This window comes from Elephantulus edwardii, unplaced genomic scaffold (genome assembly GCF_000299155.1).
Source record: "Elephantulus edwardii isolate Elephantulus edwardi_28Jun2011 unplaced genomic scaffold, EleEdw1.0 scaffold00177, whole genome shotgun sequence".
Classification (NCBI taxonomy): Eukaryota; Metazoa; Chordata; class Mammalia; order Macroscelidea; family Macroscelididae; genus Elephantulus; species Elephantulus edwardii.
In genome coordinates, this window is record NW_006399927.1 from 6933738 (window position 1) to 6954773 (window position 21036).

The following is a 21036-nucleotide window of genomic DNA, read 5'->3' on the forward strand; positions in this document are numbered from 1 at the left end:
AATCCACCTGGTTAAGGGTCTTCCTCTCCTTTCCCAGCCCACCACCTTTCCAAGCATGATTTCCTTCTCCAAGGAATACCCTCTCCTAGCAATGTGTCCTAAGTATGTATAACAAGGCTTCACTATTCTTGCTTCCACTAAGAATCTAGCTTCACCTTCTTCAAGACATACCTGATTTGGGGTTTTTTTGGCAGTCCATTGGATATGCAGTACTCTCCTCCAACATTATAGTTCAAAGGCAAAGGTTTTTCTTCTGTCATCCTTAATCATTGTCCAGCTCTCAGATGCATAAAGTAATTAAAAAGACCATGGTCTGAATCAGGTGTACCTTGGTCCTTCAAGTAACATTATGGCTCCTTAGTAATTTGGAGAGGTTCCTGACTGTTGTAGACTGAGGGTAAAGTAATTTTATAATAATATAATTATTAATAATGAGACAGTCAGGAATGAGATAGAACAGAAAGCATAAAACAGGCGGCCAGCAGTTCTCAAAAACCCCAAGCCAAGCTTCTCTGTATCTTTATTGAAAGTTATCTGGAAGTAAATCACAAAGAAAATTCAATGCAAATGAAAGCAAGCTCTTTCTATTGAAAACCTTCTGTTTGACCCAGGAAGGAGGGGGTCAGCAAATGCAAGAATCTGGTAAACCCTTAAGGATTGCCTTGGTGCCTCAGGGTGAACTCTAGCTTGAATAGTGCCTCCCCCACATTCTGATATAGCATTCAGTTTATTACAAATATTTAGTATTGGCTTCCCATACCTGACTGCAGACTTTCCCAGCACAATATGTCTCCTGATGTCTTGACTGCTGATACCAAGTGTATTGATTGTGGACCCAAGTAAGATGAAGTCACTGACAGTTCCAATCTTTTTTCCATCTATCATCATGTTGTCTATTGGTCCAGTGGTGAGAATTTTTGTTTTCTTGACATTAAGATGCAATCCATATTTAAAACTGCAGTGTTTGATCTTCTGCAGTAAGTGTTTCAAGCCCTCCTCACTTTTGTGTCTGCAATATTTTTAATTAATAGAAGGTAGGAGAGACCAGTAGTTGGAGAAAGACATCATGCTTGCAAGAGTGAAGGGCCAGTGATAAAAGGAGCAGATGCAACATGGGTGTGGCAGAGTCTGACTTCTACCCATTTCATAAAGGGGATCTAACTCCAATAATTATACCTAGGGCTCCATACAAAAGCTACATAGTCAGACATGCCACCCCACATACTCCTGCACCTATTTTCAGCAATTATTGGGTCTGATAATTTATTGTGGACATACAGACTTTACTCACTGTTGTGGGATTTATTAGGGAAATAATTTGGAGAGTAGAGGAGGCAAAGAATATTGTACAATGCAAGTCCAGGTTTAGCTCAGCGGTTCCAAGCCAGATTAACAACAAAACACTATTCCTCAATAGTGAAAGGCCTGGTTCAGTTCAGCAGTATAAATTCAAGAAGCCTCTTATTTCCTCAGTCATCCCACAAGGTTTGCCTCAGAGTAGTACAAAACTTTCCTTTCATTCTCAGCAAGCAAAACTTTTAACTATGGCCAGTACAAATGTAAAAGCAACCTCACGTTACACCTTGCCACAGTCTTTTCACACTCATGCCACAGTATCTTCACAATCTTTCCATCACCGTTGTCACCAAGGTACTTCACAAGGTAGAAAACTCTTTCTCAAGATCATGTGTCTACAATTGAAAGAGCTGGAGACCATGTTCCCCTGCCCCTCAACAGGGGCTAGTGTAATGTCTAGAAAAGCCAACTTTTAGGGTTTCTGGCATCACAGTCAGCACAGAATGAGATGGATTGACACAGTGACTGTGGCAATGGGGTCAAGTGTGTCAGAAACAGTAAGGTTTTCTCAGGATAGGATAAGGTTTAGAGTCTTTGTTCAATGGGTCATAATCAACAACCGAATGAAATAATAATGGTATGATGGATAGAAAATGGAGAAAAAGTGGCTAAATCCACCCACTAAGAGCCTCTTAAAGAAGCTTTCTTAAAGATACTCGCATGCTTTAAGTCCTCACTCCTAAGTCCCTATTTCTTTCTCTTCCTTCTCTCACTTTCTTTTCCTTTCTGTTTCTCTCCATCCCTCCATCTGCTTTATTTCCCTCTCTCTCCCCTTCTTTCCTCTCTTTTTTTCCATGGTATCATTCCTCCCTGAGTAACAGTCAATAGTTAACTTGAGGCTAATTTTAATCTCACTTTTACAGCTTCTTTTGTTGCCCTCAAATCTGTTGTACCTTCATTGTCCTCCGGAATTCAAATGAAGCTCAGTTTTATTGCAGATTTTGAGCACTGAGATGATGGATGTTTATGTTCAAAATAGAATAATTCGTTAAACTGATAAAAGTATCATCTGAAATAAAAAGATTAGATATGGAATCTAAAATTACATTGGAAGAATATCAATAAAGGTTAAAGCAGTGTGATGGGCATACTCATAGCATGCCATTCTCTCTACTTTTGAAAATATTTGAAATTTTCTTAATAAAGAGTTTGTAAAAACTTACTAACTCATTGTGAAAAACTATCATATTTAAAGTGTCTGACATATTTTAGAAACTTTATCTGAAACTCTTTGGGTTAGCAAAAAAATAATCTCTGAATAGAACAATTTCTAAGAGTAAACATTTTAGGAATGCTCATATTTAAAATGTTATACTTTAAATATATGAGTCAGTTAGTGCAGACTTTCCTCGTTGTCATAATTTGACTTCCTATTACGTCAGCCTTCATTTTAATGTTCTTAGTTTTCTAATAGGGAACTCTGGTGGCCTAATGGCAAGATTCACACTGGAATCCCTAAAGCCAGTGGTTTGAGGCCACCAGTTGCTGCACTGTAGGAGAATGGTCAATCTCCTCCTGTGAGAATGAACTGCCTCTGAAAACCTGCTGAAGGTTCAGCTATGGGTCAATTCTGACTCGAAGGTGCATAACAACAATAACAGTTTTATAATATTGTCTTATAATGCATCCATCATATATCAAACAGAAGACATCCAAAATAATGTTGAAACAGTACTTTTTAAATTAAGCACTGTTTGAAACAGCAGTTGAATATAGCAGATTTCAATCACTATGGATCAAGAGGGGGTATGTGTGCATAAGGTATTCATGGAGCTGAATTCTGAAGAAATTTCCAGCCAAGTATCTGCACCAAAGCAACCTTAGCCTCTGCATGCTGAGCACTAGAGGTCAGTGTTCTCACATTGAGAAAGAAAGGGAAGGCAGAGCCAGTGACCAGAGGACACGCTGGACTTCCACTTGTCAGACTCCCCCAACCTGATTTAAATGACACAAAGAGCAAAGAGAAAATGTACATCTGTGTCCTCGCCACTGTCACCTCTGGATTAAGTCTAAGCTTTAAATGACCAGATGTACTGTTGTATGGGCCCCGGTGATGAAGTCCATAGGATGTTAGCTCTCAGCCCAAAGGATGTGAATTTCTGGTGGTTTAAATCCACAAGCAGCTCTGAGAGAGAAAGATAGACAATCTCCTGTGTGATTGACAGAAACGCAAGGGAGTGTCAACTATGAGCCAGTTTTTACTCGATGGCACTATGAAAAAGAGACTTACTGCCATGGAGTCAGTTCCGAATACTGTCCACAGAGTTGCCAAGGCTGCTGACTTCTTGGAAATTAACTGACTGTGACACTCTTCTCCTCAGACCCCGTGGACAGAGTTGTTGAGAAGATTCAAAGTGTTGTCCTATCAGATTGCAACCCAATACCTAATCCAGTACATCATCTTCTTAAATGACAGAAGGAAACACTTTTATTGATCTCTCTGGCAAAGGGGGTACTTTTTCAGGACTTAGAGACTTCTTCTAAATAGCCTTTTAAATAATGGTAAAAATTTGCCAGCATAACATTCAGATGCATTCATTCAACTTTCAGAAGAAAAGCCCCATTGTACAGAAATGTCTATACAAATTTACACATCTTTGTAAAAGTAGGTAATGATCCAAAAGTTCCCTTTATCCTATGGGCATGGCAAAAAGTAAGGAAGGATGGGAACCCAATGGTAAATGTCCTCTTCTAAATGAGGTACTTGGAAATATCAAAACATTCGAATAACCAACTGGAAACACTGATGGCAAAATCATTACAAAATGGAAACAATAAAATTCTACATTATTACAATTTTGTCAAATTGTGTATATAGGCAGGACTGTGGGTTCTTAGAATAAATGAAAATATGAATTTATGTGACGAAAGTTTGGAAAATTGTCTTTTGAATCACCATAGTGGTCCAATGCATGACAATCCCCTGTGTGCAAAACATGTCTACACTCCATAGGTTTTCAAGGTTAACCTCTTCCAAATAGATGTCTTTGAGGGAATTTGAACTGCCTTACTGTTTACCCAGTTGAGAGATACGTTACTATTTTGTTAGTAGTTCTGAAGCATATCCTTCAGAATTCAGAGCTGTTTAAATGTTTGGGAAGAGGGATGGTTTCTGTTACTGATTCAGCTAAACCAACTTTCCTTCCAAAGGAACAGTTATGACAGATGAGGGTCTGGATCCCTCAGCTTCCTGGCCATCAGCTCATACTAGTTGTTTGGAGCTGACAGATTCTTCTCTTCTTCCAAATTTCCCATTTGAACTTCTATCATTCTTGTGATGTGGTTTCTTCCTTTCACCACTTATGTACATCAGCATCCCGTGATCTACGTTTTCACCCCTGAAATGTCCATTTCTTTGTGCTAGAAAAAAGATCTTGATTTTTAGCTCTACTATTGCTAAATCTATTGTTAAGGGACATCAAGTCATAGATGACTTGTGGCAACACTATGAACAAAAGACCTGAGCACATGCAAAACTCATTGTTTCTCCAAGTTCATAGAGTTTTCAGAGGCAAGCTATTTTCGCAAGTGGATACTACTCCTCTGTTGGGCTAGTGGATAGAAAGTTTTGCTACTAAGCCAAAAGTGGGTGGTTTTAATCTGTGGCACTCAGACCTGGTTTTAATTGGTTTTGGTCAAACATTTTTCTAAGTGGTATAGCACTGGTCTGTCCATTTGCTGTACAGAGGTAACTCGTGGTTGCTGTGATGCTAACCACCGTGACACTGATGTGTCAAATGCCATAATGGTTAGGCATGGTGGACAGTGTTTGGTGGAGCTCCTCAATTAAAACAAGCCTTGTGCTTATCAGGCTAACCTAGAGGAAAATGGGAATTCCAGAACTCTTGATTGTGCTTATGTGAAACCTATACCTGGACTGGGAAGCAGTTCACAGAAAAGAGCAGGGAAACACCACATGGTTCAAAATTAGGAAAGGAGTACATCAGGGATGCTTCCTGTCTCCATATCTTTTCAATCTATACGCAGAATGAATCATTCTGGAAACAGGGCTTTATGAGAAAGAATGTGGCCTCAGGATTGGAGGAAGACTCATCAAGAACCTAGATTATGCAGATGACACAACCTTGCTTGCTGAAACTGAGGTGGACCTGAAGTGCTTGCTGCAGAGGGTCAAGGATTGTAGTCTTCAACATGGATTGAAGCTCAACATCAAGAAAACAAAAATTCTCGCCACTGGGTCAATTGGCAGTACCGTGATAAATGGAGAAGAGATTGAGATTATTAACAGCTTGCTTGGATCCACAATCAACACTCTTGTTGTCAGTAGTCAGGAAATAAAAAAGGAAGGCCTGTTATCATGGACCTCTCCAGAGTGCTGAAGAGCAATGATATCAGTCTAGATACAAAGGTGCACCAATCCAGGTCATGGTCTTCTCAATTACTTGTTACACTTGACTAAGGATGACAGAAGAATAGATGCTTTTGAGTTGTGTTGCTGGAGAAGAGTCTTGAACATACCATGGACCACCAAGAAAACAAATTGGTCTGTCTTAGGGCAAAACTAAGTGTCTTCTTAGAGGCTAGGAATTTGAAGCTCTGTTTCACCTACTCTGGGTACATGGCCAGGAGAGCTTGATCCTTGAAGAAGGACATCATGCTCGGAAGGGTGGACGGACAACGCAGGAGAGGAGGACCCTGGATGAGATGGATTTGACTGGGGCAATGGAGGTAGATGTGTCAGAATTAGTGAGACTGGCTCAAGACAGGGAAGGGTTCAGAGCTGCTGTACATAGGGTAATTTTGCATTTCAGGTGACTCAATCAATAACATTCTATGACAGGTTTGGAAGCAGGAGTGGCATCCACTGCCTAAACAATATGCCTCCGAAAACTCTATGAACTTTGATAAATGTCAGTAGTTGCAGAGGGGCTTCAGACCTTTTTTTCATAGGGTCGCTATAAGTCATTCTACACTTGAAGGCAATCAACAACAACAACATGGTTTGTAGGTAACTTAATGGCACTTAGCAATTTTATACTGGTTTACTTGCAAAGTTCATATACAATGTTTATCATATCAGGTCTTTCCAATTTCCTTTACCCACTCCTCCCTCTACCCATCAAATTGTGTGACTCTATGATTAAACACACACCCCCACGTGTGCACGCTCACACCCACACCCACAGTTACACACACACACACCCCTCACCGCTCTGCTTCCCCCTTACCATCTTTGAATACTCATACATGTTCTATAATAATGATCTTGTACAGTAATTGTCCTTATGGGACTGAGTGAGTTCACTTATAATTCTCTCCAGCCTCTTCCACGTTAGGTAGTGATGTACAAAATCATTGCACCTACATGCTAAGCAGTATTCCATCATGTGAATGTATCTTAATTTCTCAATCCCTTCAAAAGTGTTTGGACATTTGACCTGTTTCTATGTTCTCGCAGTGGTGAATAATGCTGCTATGAACATTGGAGTACAAATCTCTGTGCCTCAGTTCTCATTTTTCTGGGGTATATTCCAACCAATGGAATAATTGGGTCATATGGAATTTCTATGGTGAACATTTTGAGGAAGTGTCAAACTGCCTTCCAGAGTGGTTTTACCATTTTACAATCCTAACAACAGTGTATGAGAGTTCCTATCTCAACACAACCCCTCCAACATTTATTACTTGCTGTCCTGCTAAACTGTGCCACTGCTACTGGAGTGAGATGGTTTGATCTCATTGTGGTGTTTTTTTTTTCTTTTTTTCTTTCTTTTCTTCTCCCTGCCTCTTTTTAAACAGTCCCTCCGTAAGGACTATCCACTTAGCTTTGTATCCAAAGACGAAATTTGTAGGTGAAAGGAGTTAGGAGTTACAGACTGGTTCGTTCCAGGGTCGAAAATATGGAACGCTTCACGAATTTGCGTGTCATCCTTGCTCAGGGGCCATGCTAATCTTCTCTGTATCATTCCAATTTTAGTATATGTGCTGCCGAAGCAAGCACCTCATTGTGGTTTTGATTTGCATCTCTTCTTGCCAGTGATTTTGAGCATTTCTTCTTGTGTCTGTTGACCATCTGAATATCCTATTCTGTAAAAATTCTTTCCATGTCATTTGCCCATTTTGTAATTTCGTTATCAATCTTTTTCTTGTGGAAGCCCTGTGGGATTCTGTAAACGTTTTATGTGAGACCCTTGTCTGAAATGGTATTACCAAATGGTCCCCCCCACACACACACCAGTCTGTAGGTTTTATTTTCACTCTATTGGAAGAAGTTTTGATGTGCACAGAGATTTAATCTTTAGAAAGTCCCATCCCATGAATGATATTTTTTATATCCTCCCACAGCTCATCTGGCCTTCACTCGTTAGTATCCAAGGCCTTAAACCTGTTTCTGAGATGGTTTTTAAATTCAGGAGGGATAGACTTAAGGTCAAACTTTGGTTCTTGTGGATTTGATTTTATTTTCTTTAGCTTCAGTTTGAACTTCCATACATGTAGTTGATCTGATCCAGAATCAGCACTTGGCCTAGTTTTCACAACTAATATTGAGCTTCTCCAATGATCTTTCTCACATATGTAATCAATCTGATTCCTGTGTAGGCCATCAGACGAGGTCTGTGTGGATAGTCATAGTTAGTGTTTCTTATAAAAGATATTTGCAATGAATAAATAATTGATTGTACAGAATTTTATCTTCAGCCTCATTTCTGTCACCAAGTCCATGTTTCCTGACTACCAATCCTTTTTCTTTGTTCCCGATTTTTGCATTCCATTCACGAATTATAACTAATGCATTTTGGTTGCATGTTTGATTGATTTCTGATTGCAACAATTGATAGATTTATTTCCTCCTCTTTGGTTCTGATAGTTGGTACATAAATTTGAATGATAGTAATATTAACAAGTTCTATGTATGTGTATGGATATTATTCTGTTACTCACAACATTGTATTTCAAGATGGATCTAGAAAGATCATTTCTAACTGTGAATGCAACCCCGTTTTTTTTTTCTTGTTCATTTCCAGCATAGTAGATTAAATGATTGTCTGATTAAAAATGTCCCATGCCAACTCATTTCATTCAGCCAATGTCTAGTATGTCAATATTTATGTCAATATTCTGTTTCTTCATTAACAAACTCCATTTTTTTCTGTATTCATACTTCTCAAACTCTCCATTCCAATAATTAGGGTCTGTTTAGAACTGTTCCTCTTCCTTTGTGATTCCCAACACAAAGTTTCAACCTCTGGTGCCATATCTGCTAGTATAACCTAAGTGTGCCCTGTTTTACATAAGGTTTTCAAAGGCCTGTTTTTCCACAGTTCGTGGCAAATCCGTCTCCTTAGTCTTAATTTGGGTGCTCAGCTTTAGAGCAATATTTACAGACAACAATTTACCCAAAAGACTTTAGAGTATGCAGGTAATAGATCAGGTGTTGGTCCAGGGGGCCCACGCCTTTGGCACGTATGTTGTTCCCACCCTTACCATGCTCTACCAGCACCCATATAAATTCCCTCTCCTTGCCTCTCCGGCACATCTTGTCCCCACTAGCTTGGTAGTTCAGGCCTCTCACCCCCTCTGTCCTCCCATTTCCTCTTCACTCCCCTGTGACAATGGTGCTCCTAGCATCTGAAGGGGGCAGGGTTATGTGGTGGTGGTCTCCACAGGTCTGGGAGAAGGTCCCTATGGTTTGGGCAAGAGCTGTGGGATGTGTATAACAGTCCAAATGGGAAGGGGTGGGAGCTGTTGGCTGAAGGTGGGGAAGGGGAAAATCACAGGGCTGAAGAGTGTAGTCGGCAGAGGGAGAAGGTTCAAGACTTAGCAAAGATGCTGTGGGGACCTGAAAAAAATGAAATAATTGTGAGCATAGATCAATAGTGATAAATTTAGGAAATTATAAATTATAATTTTATAAAACAATATATGGGAATGATTATAGGAAACACAAATTGAATGAAGGAGTGTGTGAAACATAATGTTTATGAATGAAACAGAGTGTATATGAATTCTGTATGCACACCAACACAAAATTTTTCGAAAACAGGACAGAAGTACATGCTTTTCGGGTTACTAATATAGAACCAGTCTTTAAAAAAAGATTATTGCCTTAGAATATTTAAAGTCAAGAGCATGCACTAAATGGTGGAGATTAGGATACTTTGGTGTCATAATTAAAAATTACATTTTGTTAAGATGGGTATTAGAGATTCACAAGGTTTAAAATAATACCATAGGCTCTGAGTTAGAGCAGTGGTTCTCAGATTTTACATGCACAGAACTTGAAAGGTTTATTAAAACAGATTTCTGGGCTTTACATCCAGAGTTTGATTAGCAGGTTTAGATTGGGGCCTAGGAATTTGCATTTCTAACAAGTTCCCACTGATGCTGATATTCCTAATGCGGAGATTTACACTGTTGAGGATCACTAAACTGGAATATAGATTAAGTTAATGACAGCTTCTCAGGAAAAAAAAAAAGCCCACACAAAAAAAACCAACACCACCACAGCAAACAACAATGATACTGTTTCAAGATAGTGTGGAGATAGGACAGACCCTTCCCACAAATATTAATTTTGGTATACACATGACACAAATTCATCGTATTTGATTAAATAAACGTAACTTTCTTTCTTGCTGTTGAGTACTATCGAGTCAGAAATGACCACAGCTGGCTCTCCAGCAGATAAGAGGCAGTAAATCGCATAGGAGGAGATCACCCATCTTCGTCTGTGGAGCAATTGGTGAAATGATACTGTTTACCTTTGTGTGAAAAATATTGAACAGTATCATAATATCACATGCAAGCAAAATACTTCTGAAGATCATTCAAAAATGGCTATAACAGTACATAAAAAGGAAATGCTAAAAATTGAAGCAGGATTTAGAAGAGGCCATGGCACTACGAATATTTTTGTTTATTTCAGATGGATCCTGGCTGCAAGTAGAGAATAATACTAGAAGAATGTCTATTTATGCTTTATTGACTTTGCAAAGGCATTTGACTGTGTGGATCATAACAAGTTGTAGCTGACATTGAGAAGAATGGGAGTACCAGAGCACTTAATTGTGCTCATGTGAAATTTATACCTGGAGCAGGAGACTGCTGTGTGAACAGAGCAGGGGAACATTGCATGGTTTAAAATTAAGAAGGCAATGTGTCAGCATTGTATTCTCTCTTCATACCTATTTAATATATATGCTGAACAAATTATTTGAGAATCTGGACTATATGAAGAGTAATGTGGCATCAAAATTGGAGGGAAACTTATCAACAACCTGCATTATGCAGATGACACAACCTTGCTTGCTGAAAGTGAGAAGGGCTTGAAGCACTTGTTGCCTCCAATATTAATTGCATCTCAATGTCATGAAAACAAAGATTCTTACCACTGGACCAATAGACAACATCACAATGGATGGAGAGGAGATTGAAACTGTAAACAGCTCCATCTTGCTTGGATCATCAATTAACATCCTGGGTACCAGCAGTCAGGAAACAGAGGCGAGCTCTGGTGGCCTAGAGACAAGAAGCTGCACTGCAGAGGTGCAGGGTTCAAATCCACCAGATGTTCAGCTGGAGAAGGAGGGACAAGCACCTCCTGTACCAGTCAGATATGATTTGACGGTACACACACAAAAAAATAATAAAATAAAAAATTTAAAAAGGAAATAAAGAGACACATTGTACTGGGGAAATCCGCAGTTAGAGACCTCTCCAAATTATTGAAGAGTAATGATGTCAATGGATGGAGGGTTGCAAGGTCCCTTGGCTGTCCCTCTTCTCTGCCTGTCAAGATTTCTTTCTTTTTCCCTCTGTGCCACCTGGGAATGGATCCCGCGCGGCCTTGGGGACTCCATGTTTATACTGAGTCACTGTATCGAAAGGAATTGGCAGTCACAGAAGAATTTTTTTTAATTTTTTTTTTTTTTATTTTGTGTGCGTGTACCGTCAAATCAGATCTGACTGGTACAGGAGGATATTGCTCCTCCTTCTCCGGCAGAGCATCTGGTGGATTCGAACCATGTACCTCTGGGATTGCAGTGCAGCTTCTTGCCACTAGGCCACCAGAGCTACCCTAGAGGAATTTAATGAAACAACATATGAGCAAGAGCCTATGGTAAAGAAGGAAGAAGTTCAGGCTGCTTTGAAGGAAATAGCAAAAAATAAGGCCCCAGAAATAGATGGTATACCAATTGACATATTTCAGCTAACAGATGCTGCCCTGAACGTGCTCGCCAAGTTGTGTCAAGAAATCTGGAGAACAACCACTTGGCCAACTGACTGGAAGAGATCTATATTTGTTCCCATCCCAAAGAAGGGTGATCCAACAGAGTGTGGAAACTATAGAACAGTATCATTGATTTCACATGCAAGCAAGATTCTACTGAAGATTATCCAAAAATGACTGGAACAACACATCAGCAGAGAACTGCCAGAAGTCCAGGCTGGGTTTAGAAGGGGTTGTGGTGCTAGGGATATTGTAGCTAATGTTAGATGGATCTTAGCAGAAAGCAGGAAATACCAGAGGAATGTGTATCTGTGTTTCATTGACTATGCAAAGGCATTTGACTGTGTGGATCATAACAAACTGTGGCTGACTCTGAGAAGAATGGGAATCCCAGAACATTTAATCATGCTAATGTGAAACCTATACTTGGACCAAGAGGCAGTCATCAGAACAGAGCAAGGAAACATTGCATCGTTCAAATTTGGGAAGGATGTACGCAAGGGATGTGTCCTGTCTCCATACCTTTTCAACCAGCATGCAGAACATATTATCTGGGAGGATGGGCTCTATGAGGAGAAATGAGGGGTCAGGATTGGTGGAAGATACATTAACAATCTTTATTATGCAGATGACACAATTCTGCTTGTTGAACCCGAGGGGGACCTGAAGCACTTGCTGCAGAGGTCAAGGACTGCAGCCACCAATATGGATTGAGGCTCAGTGTCAAGACTCCCACCACTGGACCAATTGGCAGCATCAGGACGGATGGTGAAGAGATTGAGATTGCTCACAGCTTCAGTTTGCTTGTCTCCACAGTCAACACTCTCGGCACGAGTAGCCAGGAAATTAAAAAATGTATTGCCATGGGAGAGTCTGCTGTTAGGGGACTCTCCAAAGTACTGAAGAGCAATGCTTTCTCTCTGGAGACTAAGGTGCATCTGAAACAGGCCATGGTCTTTGCTATCACGTTTTATGCATCAGGGAGTTGGACAGTGACTAAGGAGGACAGAAGGAGAATTGATGCCTTCGAGCTGTGGTGCTGGAAAAGAGTATTGAGGGTACCATGGACTGCTAGGAAAACAAACAGATTCATCCTGGAAAGGGTTAAACAGGACGGCTCCTTGGAGTCAAGGATTCTGAGGCTCATCTAACATACTTTGGTCATGTTGTAAGGAGGGACAGGTCTTTGGAGAAGGACATCGTGCTTGGGAGGGTGGAGGGACAGTGCAGAATGGGAAGGCCCTCTATGAGGTGGATTGATTCAGTGACTGGGGTAATAGGGATGGTTGTATCGGAGACAGTGCGATTGGCACAGGACAGAGCAGAGTTTATGGCTGTTGTACATAGGGTCGCTATGAGTCGCAAGTGACTTGTCGGCACATAACAACAACAACAACAATCATGTCAATTTGAGGGCTAAGGTGTGTCTGATCAGACCATACTCCTTTTTATCACTTGCTATGCATCTGAGATCTGGACAATGAATAGTAATGACAGAAGAATTTATGCCTTTGAGCTGCGGTGTTGGAGAAGAACCCTGACTGTTCCATGGACATCTAAAAGAACAGATAGATATGTCTTGAAGGGGGTGCAATTGATGTGCTCTTTGGATTCAAAGATGATGAGGCTTCACCTCATATACTTTGGGCATATTGCGAAGAGGGACTTGGAAGGGTGGAGAGTCGGTGAAAGAGAGGAAGACCTTTGACCAGGTTGATTGACCCTGTGACTGCCACAGTGGCCTCCAGTGTGTAAGGAAGTGTGAGTGTGGAATAGGACAGGGTTCAGACCCATTGGCCATAGGGTCACTATGAGTCATACTCGACTTGATGGCACCTAACAACAACAGCAACCTTTGCATTGACAGCACAGTTCCTTACCACTCAGCCACCAGAGATCCCTTAACTTTGCTTAGTTAAATTCAAAGTAAAGATAGATGGAATCCAGCTCTGTCTGGTTACAAGGCCTATATGCATCTAGGTAACTTTAGAAAAAATTACATCATTATTAAGACAAGGTCTGTGCAAGTGGCTCTAAGTCTTCCTGTTGAATGTAAAACATGAATCTATGGGGTGATTCAATTTTCTGAATGAGAAATTATAGCAGAACAGCTTTAAAGATAAACTGGAAAACTGTCCAGGTCACTATCAAAAGGATTGTTATTCATTAATCATGTTTTGCCTACTTAGTTCACCAGCCTGGAAGACTAAGACAGATTACTCAGGTTGAGCCACATTTCAAAACAGCATTAGTTATTGATTGTCAAGGAGGTGTCACTGTCAGCCTTGGCATGCTTGTGTTTCCCGTTTCCCTTTCTCCTAATTAGAGAGGCGTTCATGGTGTAAGATAATGTGCAAGGGCTGGGCTGGGAAAGTAGTAAAAGTTAAGGCTTTACGCAAAAAGATTTGAAGAAGTCACGAGCAGAGTAATTTCTTACTCTTTCATTCATTACAGGAGCAGCAAAAGTATTAGAGCTCTAAATGATGCAATTTTAAGTTTCAGTTCTGAAGGGGCATCTGCTTCCAAGGGTAGTCACAACCTTCCCTGTATAAATCCAAGGGAAAGGTTGAAAATAATCACATCTGCCTTTCAGGTCCAACGATCTTCTATGCACAGTGTATTTGAGTCATGAAGTTTCTCTAGAAGGAACCTCTGCTGAAGAACACTGTCCTTGATGGTGGCCTTTGGTCAGATAGTTCTTCACATTGAGTTCCAGAAATTCAACTTAGAGAAATAAGTTTCTTCAAATCTCTATTTGTTGCTGCTCTCCCAGCATTGTGTCATTGATCCTTGCACAAAATTCTGGAATGCTGGCTCTTCATTGCCAATATCACCAGTATCGCTGTCGGCTTCCTCATCTTCTTCACTAAGGTTTCTCAGGTGAAAGTCAAGTTAGTCACAGGATCCCTCACAGGAGACGCAGTGTCTGTGCAGTTCCTGCGTCTAAGCCCATAGGGTCCATGTCTCTCCAAAGTGTTTCCAGCTGTTCTTTCTGCTCCTGACTCTATGCACTGACCAGCAATTTTTTCAGATATTAATATTCAGGACAATATCCCCTTTCATATTCTTCAGCAGCACTGGAGACTTGTGCAAAGAGTTCACCTAAGCCTGAACAACAGAGACACCCACCACCCTGGATAGGTGAAATCATCGTGTAACTGAGGTTGTTGTTGTTGTTGTTGTTGTTATGTGCCGTCGAGTCGCCTGCGACTCATAGCGACCCTATGTACAACAGCCCTAAACTCCGCTCTGTCCTGTGCCAATCGCACTGTCTCTGACACTCCCATCCCAATTATCCCAGTCACTGAATCAATCCACCTCATAGAGGGCCTTCCTCTCCTGCGCCGTCCCTCCACCCTCCCAAGTATGATGTACGTAGTCTCAATTCAAAGCATCTTAGGATGCCTCAAAACCCTACATCCATTCTACTGCAAAGCTGAGACCAGTGATGTCAGTTTTATTCATGACCACTATGAAAGTCAGCTTGGTTTTCCACAAGACACTGCATGCATAGAGTGACATGAAGGTCACTGGGTTGGTATTGCTCAATGTGTCCAACACATAGATGAAAATTGTTGGGAATAAGGATACAAGAGCCTCAGTGATGATTGTGCCAGAAGCTAACCAGTTAAGTACCTCGATCTATCCAGGGGTGTCAATAAAAATGTATTTAGGCATGTTCTCAATACATTTCATCACCTAGATGGGCAATCTCCTCCCATGTAATTAACTGCCTGAAAACCTGCCAAAGGGCCAGCTTCCAACTTGAAGATATGCAAATCTAGTAGCAAAAATATTGAATGAGGCCACTATGTTGCTATTGGACCCAAGTTCATGTCGCTTCATGACTTCTTTATACTTCATAGTGTCACAAATGTCAATACTGGCAGGAAAAGGAACTTTGTGCATAGCTGGGTCCACGTTGATCACATAAGGTGAAGAGGCTCAGCTAGGCAGCTCTCCTTTGAGCCTGTGTACAAAAGTGGTATTTCCAGATCCTGTCATTCCCAACACCAACAAACACCCTGGGGGTTGGTTGAGGAACCCCTGGAGCATGTAGCTCAAACATAGTTGTGGGGCTGCCATCTTTCTTCTTAGATTCTAAAGCCTTTATTATAAGGCAACAATAACAATCTTTTATTCTGGGGAAAAGACTGTTCTTTTCCTGTCGTCGTGATGAAGAATAACTGCTACTGATAACGGGAAATCCTTCCCAACTCGTTAACTTTATGGGGCTGGTGGTAGAGCTAGGGGTTAATCCCAGAAACTTCCATTAGGATGACATTTTTAAAACCGTGTCCCTTGTGTTATTGCTGTATTTCATCAAAGGCCAAAACAAGACGTTATCTAATCTGTCAGAAGGGCCCATCTAATCTGCTTTTGACTGTGTTTATTGAGGAAAAGGCTTTGTAAAGTTATATATCACAAAAGTCAACATATGAAGCAGATGAAAACTCTTCCGAAATTGCAAATATGGAGCAACCTCTTTTTCTTTCTATAGCAGATAAATGTGAGACATTAGAAACACATCCTTCATCATCAGGGGTATATATGATTAGGTTTTATTGTCATGACAAGAGTCCAAAGTGAAGGCTGCCCAGTGGAGTAGACTTGGCAGGAGGGAGGGATTGTATAACAATGAAAGAGTTTTTCTTTTACTTTTCAAGGAGAAGAGTGAATTGGGGGAGAGGAGGCGGGCAGGAGAAAGTACAACAATTAATGAATGGAAACCCTAAGTCTCCCTAAATTTTATTAAAATTAATTTTTTAAAAAAGGAGTGTGCTGGAGAAAGATGTGGTCAGATCCTTTTCCCAGGTACAGGCCTTTATCCTGTAATGTCCACCTCAAAACCCAACTGCCCAGAAATGATTCACATAAAACATATATCTAAATGTGAAATGCTTTTCGTTGTTTGAGTTTGGTTTTGGTTTTTTTTAAAAAAAAAAATGCACTGACGCAACAATGAATAAATGGAAATCCAAAGTCTTTGTAAATTTTCATTAAAATTAATTTTAAAAGTGATTAAAAATTAATTTTAAAAAAGTACTGACAGCTTTAAACATGCATGTAGTCAGGTGTTCCCCACAATCTGGTACAAATTTAACCCCCTAGTCAGTTTCTCTTGTTGTAGAGCCCTGTGCAGTGATCACTGGGAGACTGGTAAAGAGGCATTTCCAGGCCTCTTCCTGGACCCAATGACATGGAATTCCTGAGGCCGTGGACATAGAAGGGACAATGTTATACAATCCATCCTCCCAAGTCAACTCTACTATACAGCCTTCGTTCTGGACTCATGTCATGACAAAAATACCTAATCGTATAGACCTTTTAAACAGTTCTCTCTCATCTGTTTCAATGCAATATACATAGTTTATCCCGTCTTTCTCAGTCTTTCCCCAACCTCTTTGTCAGTACCATTTTACAATAGTGCCACTATGTGGTATTTGTCCTTTTGTGATTGAGATATTTCATTCAGCATAATGACCTCCACATCATCCATTTTGAATCATATTTCTTTAGTTCCTTGCTTTTCAATGCAGCATAGTATTCCATTGTGTGAATATATCACAGCTTCTCTATCCATTCGTTTGTTGATGGGTTCGTAGGTTGTTTCCAAGTCTTTACTATTGTGAACAAAGCTGCGATAAGCATGGTGTGCATATACCTGCTTAGGTGGTGGTTATGGTTTCTTTGGGGTTCTTTGTTTATTTGTTTTTAACTCAGTATTTTTTTTAAATTTTATACTGATTTCTTTATAAAGCTCATATACATCGTTTTTCACACCAAATCACATGTAAGGGTGACCAAAGAAGAAATGATGCCTTTGAACTGTGATGTGACAAAGAATATTGAATATCCAGTGGGCCGCCGAAAGAACAAACAAGTTAGTCTTGGAGGAAGGGCAGCTCAGCTGCTCCTTCGAGGCATGGAAGGTAAAAGTTCCCCTCACCTACTTTGGGTATGTTGTCAGGAGGAGCTAGCCCTTGAAAAAGACATCATGTGGGTAAAGGCAGAGGATGGAAGAAAGAAAGGAAGACTCTCAACAAGCTGGACTGACACTGTGGTTGTAGCAATGGGCTTGAGTATGTCAGAGATTGTGAGGATGGCGCAGGATAGGACACGGTTCAGGTCTGTTGTTCATAAGGTCACCATGGATTGTAGTGGACGCAAATGACACATAACAACCAAAACATTCATCTGTCCCACAAAATGTATTTTTATTAACTTTTTATTAGTATTATATCCTTTACCAATTATAAATATATAATTGGTAAATAGAGAGGGCAATAAATAGAAATTTATTCAAATATAGAAATGTGAGTGGCTATACATATGTAGAAATCTCTGTATCTAGCTAACTTTTAAAAGCACTCATCCTATAAATAATATTTGAAGTAAAAAAGAGCTGCATTATCCAGAGTTAAGGCTTTTGGTAACCCTATCAAGCCTAATAGGGAGTTCTGGTGGCTTAGTGGTAAGGAATTGCACTGTTAACGCAAACGTATGTAGTTCGACTCCACCAGCTGCTCCATGGGAGAGAGATGGATTATCTCCTCTCATGCAATTTACTGCCGCCAAAAAATCCTCTGGAGTGTCAGCAATTGGCCAGTTCCAACACCATGGTACACAACAACGATGTTAAGCCTAATCGGGCACTCTGGTGGCCTAGAGGGCAAAGAAGTTGTACTGTCAATCAAATGCAGGTGGTTCAAATCCACAGAGCTGCTCTGAGGGGAAAATAAGGGCAATCTCCCTCCATGCAATTCAATGCCTTTGAAAACCTGCTGGAAGGTCAATTATGAGTCAGTTCTAACTTAATGGCACATAATAAAACCACTAAGCCTAATAAGACCTTGTATATTTGAAATGTAAGAGACAGAGGATTTTGTTGTTGTTGCTGTTTCATTTACTTTTTAAAAAACGTCATTTTTGCTTTAAGGGTTTTCCCCCTCTAATAGAGCTAAGGGAGCTTTGGTATTGTGGTCCATACGTACTGCTTAATCCAAGGCCACACCTCTCTGGCTGTTCAAATCCACAGCAGCTCCTTGGGAGAAACCCAATGGAAACCCAACAAAAGGTCAGCTAGGAGTTGGCACTCACTCTACAGCAGTTTTATGAGAATTAATAGGTTCAAAAAGAATAAAATATAAAGGAAAGCGAGTTTCCTTAAAGTAGAATGCTAGTTCTAACAAGCACAGGAAAGGGCAAACACAACCTGCAATTTTGCTGTGTGTGGTTTGACCACAACATAGTCCTTCAGATTCTATCCTAGTATGCCACAAGTGTTTTCAAAGACAGTGCACCATGTGGTGCACCCCTGGGAAAGGGTCCCATGTTCACAAATATTAGAAAATTGTTCCACACTCCTTTTCTCTCACCCTCACTTGCTTCTTCAAAAAGGGCATGTCCATATTAAAGGTTACAGGACTACAGTGGAGTAAAAACAAAAACCATGTTGAACTATGATCAGCAAAGCCTTTCTCTAGCTTGTTTATCCTCATAGCCCCCTCCCCCATCCCCTCTCATGTCACTTTTGCCACATGTTGAGTAGTTTCTCACAGTAGACGTGCTCTGTGGTTGCCATAATTGAATCTCTTGTGGTAATGCCAGGGTTTAAATTTTACTTCCGTCCTTGTCAGTTAGGTGAGTTCTGCTGTGTAGGCGTGGACGTTACCTTTTGTTTTCATCCATATTTTAAACCCAGGTCTTTAGTCCTTAGAGTCAGAAAATACAAAAGCACCTCCATCCACAAGGCCAGAATCAGGCTCAGGACCCAGACCCTGCTTTCAAAGGAACAGTCAAATGTAAAGCGAACAAAATGTCATAATGATGCTTCGAGACTGATCTCTACTCTCTCAAAATTCCCCAAAATGTTCATTTTCCATTCTTCCTTTCTCAAAGATATTATCTCAACTTCTTCACAAATCAGAGATTTCCCTCTGTTTGGATACTCTAATGTCTCTGTCAGAGTTCTGGAAGCTCTGGTGTCATAGTCTGTAGGTAGTTGTGCAGCAAACTCAAAGGTCATACCTCTCCACAGGTTCAAATCCACCAGTGATCCACAAGAGAAAGACAAGCAGTCTCATCCTGTGTGAATTACAGCCTCAGAAATCCTATGCGGGGTCAGCCATGAGTCAGTTCCAACTCAACAGCGATGAGTTTGAGGAAATACTGGAAGTTTTCCACAGACTTTAGCTCAAATTAAGAATTCCTACTTGAAGTTTCTATAATGGAGGGAAATAGTCAAAAAGGAAATAAAGTCATGGGACTGCTGTCCAGAGCAGAGCAGACTGGGAACTTGAATGTCATAAGCTAGAGGCCACAGGCTTCCACCTCCGTGGAAAGCTGGAGGTCCTGTGCGCATGCTCAGGTAAGGGCCAGAGGTTGGACTGTTGACATCACAAAGCAAGAAGTTCATTAACAGAGAGTGAACACAATGTGAACTGTAAGACTGGGTTTTCAGGGACCTCTTGGAAATGGCCACACAGCACCAGAAACGTAACATTTTAGAGACAATTGTCTGAGGGGGGAAGTAAGGCTTGAGTAAGAGTTTAGCAATAAAGACTTTGAAAACAAGTTTATTGGACATGTTGGTAGAAGGGGCTGTTCCTTGGAGAATAACATGATTCTGGGATGGGTGGAGGGTCAGCAAAGAAGAGGAAGACTCTCAACCAGGTGGACTGACATAATGACTGCTGCAATGGGCTCCTATGCATCAGGAAGTGTGAGGATGGCACAGGATAGATCAGGGTTCAAATCTTTTGTTCATAAGATCGCTGTGAGTCGTATTCGACTCGATGACACCGAACAACTACAAAATTTGGTTAAAGACATGGAAGCTGATGCTAGAAGTGAAAGTGGATCCTTACCTGGCATAGCAAATACCATGATTACAAAGGTGGTTTTCCCAAGGCGACCTCATCCATTGCACTCAGAGTACATTGACCTCTGCGAGTTCCCCAAATGCAAGAAACTCAACTACATAACTTATTGTAGAGGGTAACTGCCCAGGTTTCATTCTCTTGGTAATGGGGTCTCTAGTCTTGTTTCAGAAACTCTGAAACTTCAAGTTGAGCCCCAGACTTTGAGCATAGAATGGCCAATGTTATTATTTTGGCTTGTTTGTTTTTGGGTTTGTGTTTTTTGGTTTTTTTTGTTTTTTATAAGCTGCACCACCTGAGTATGAACGTTGTTGTTCTGGAGATATCAAAGCAGAGAGGCACCTGCTTGCTCCGTGTCTAGCAGGACATGCCCACTCTCCAACTTAGGTCAGTCTTCTACCAGGACACCCGCTTGAGCTGCACTTCTATCCCTAGTCAGGACCTAGCAGGGATTGCAGAAGGTCTGCTCTGCCAGCACTGTAAGTAAAGACACGGACTTCTTTTTTTTTTAATTTTATTAAATTTTATTAGTTTTAATGAACATTTACAGAGATTTTGGGTTTTCATTCCTTCATTGCTGCACCATTCTCTCTACCCTCCTCCCCA

At 40.7% G+C, this 21036-nt stretch overlaps 1 pseudogene; it reads right to left on the minus strand.

The window, feature by feature from the left end:
• Nucleotides 1-14299: 14299 nt before the first annotated feature.
• On the minus strand, nucleotides 14300-15565 carry LOC102853252 (annotated as a pseudogene).
• Nucleotides 15566-21036: the final 5471 nt, after the last annotated feature.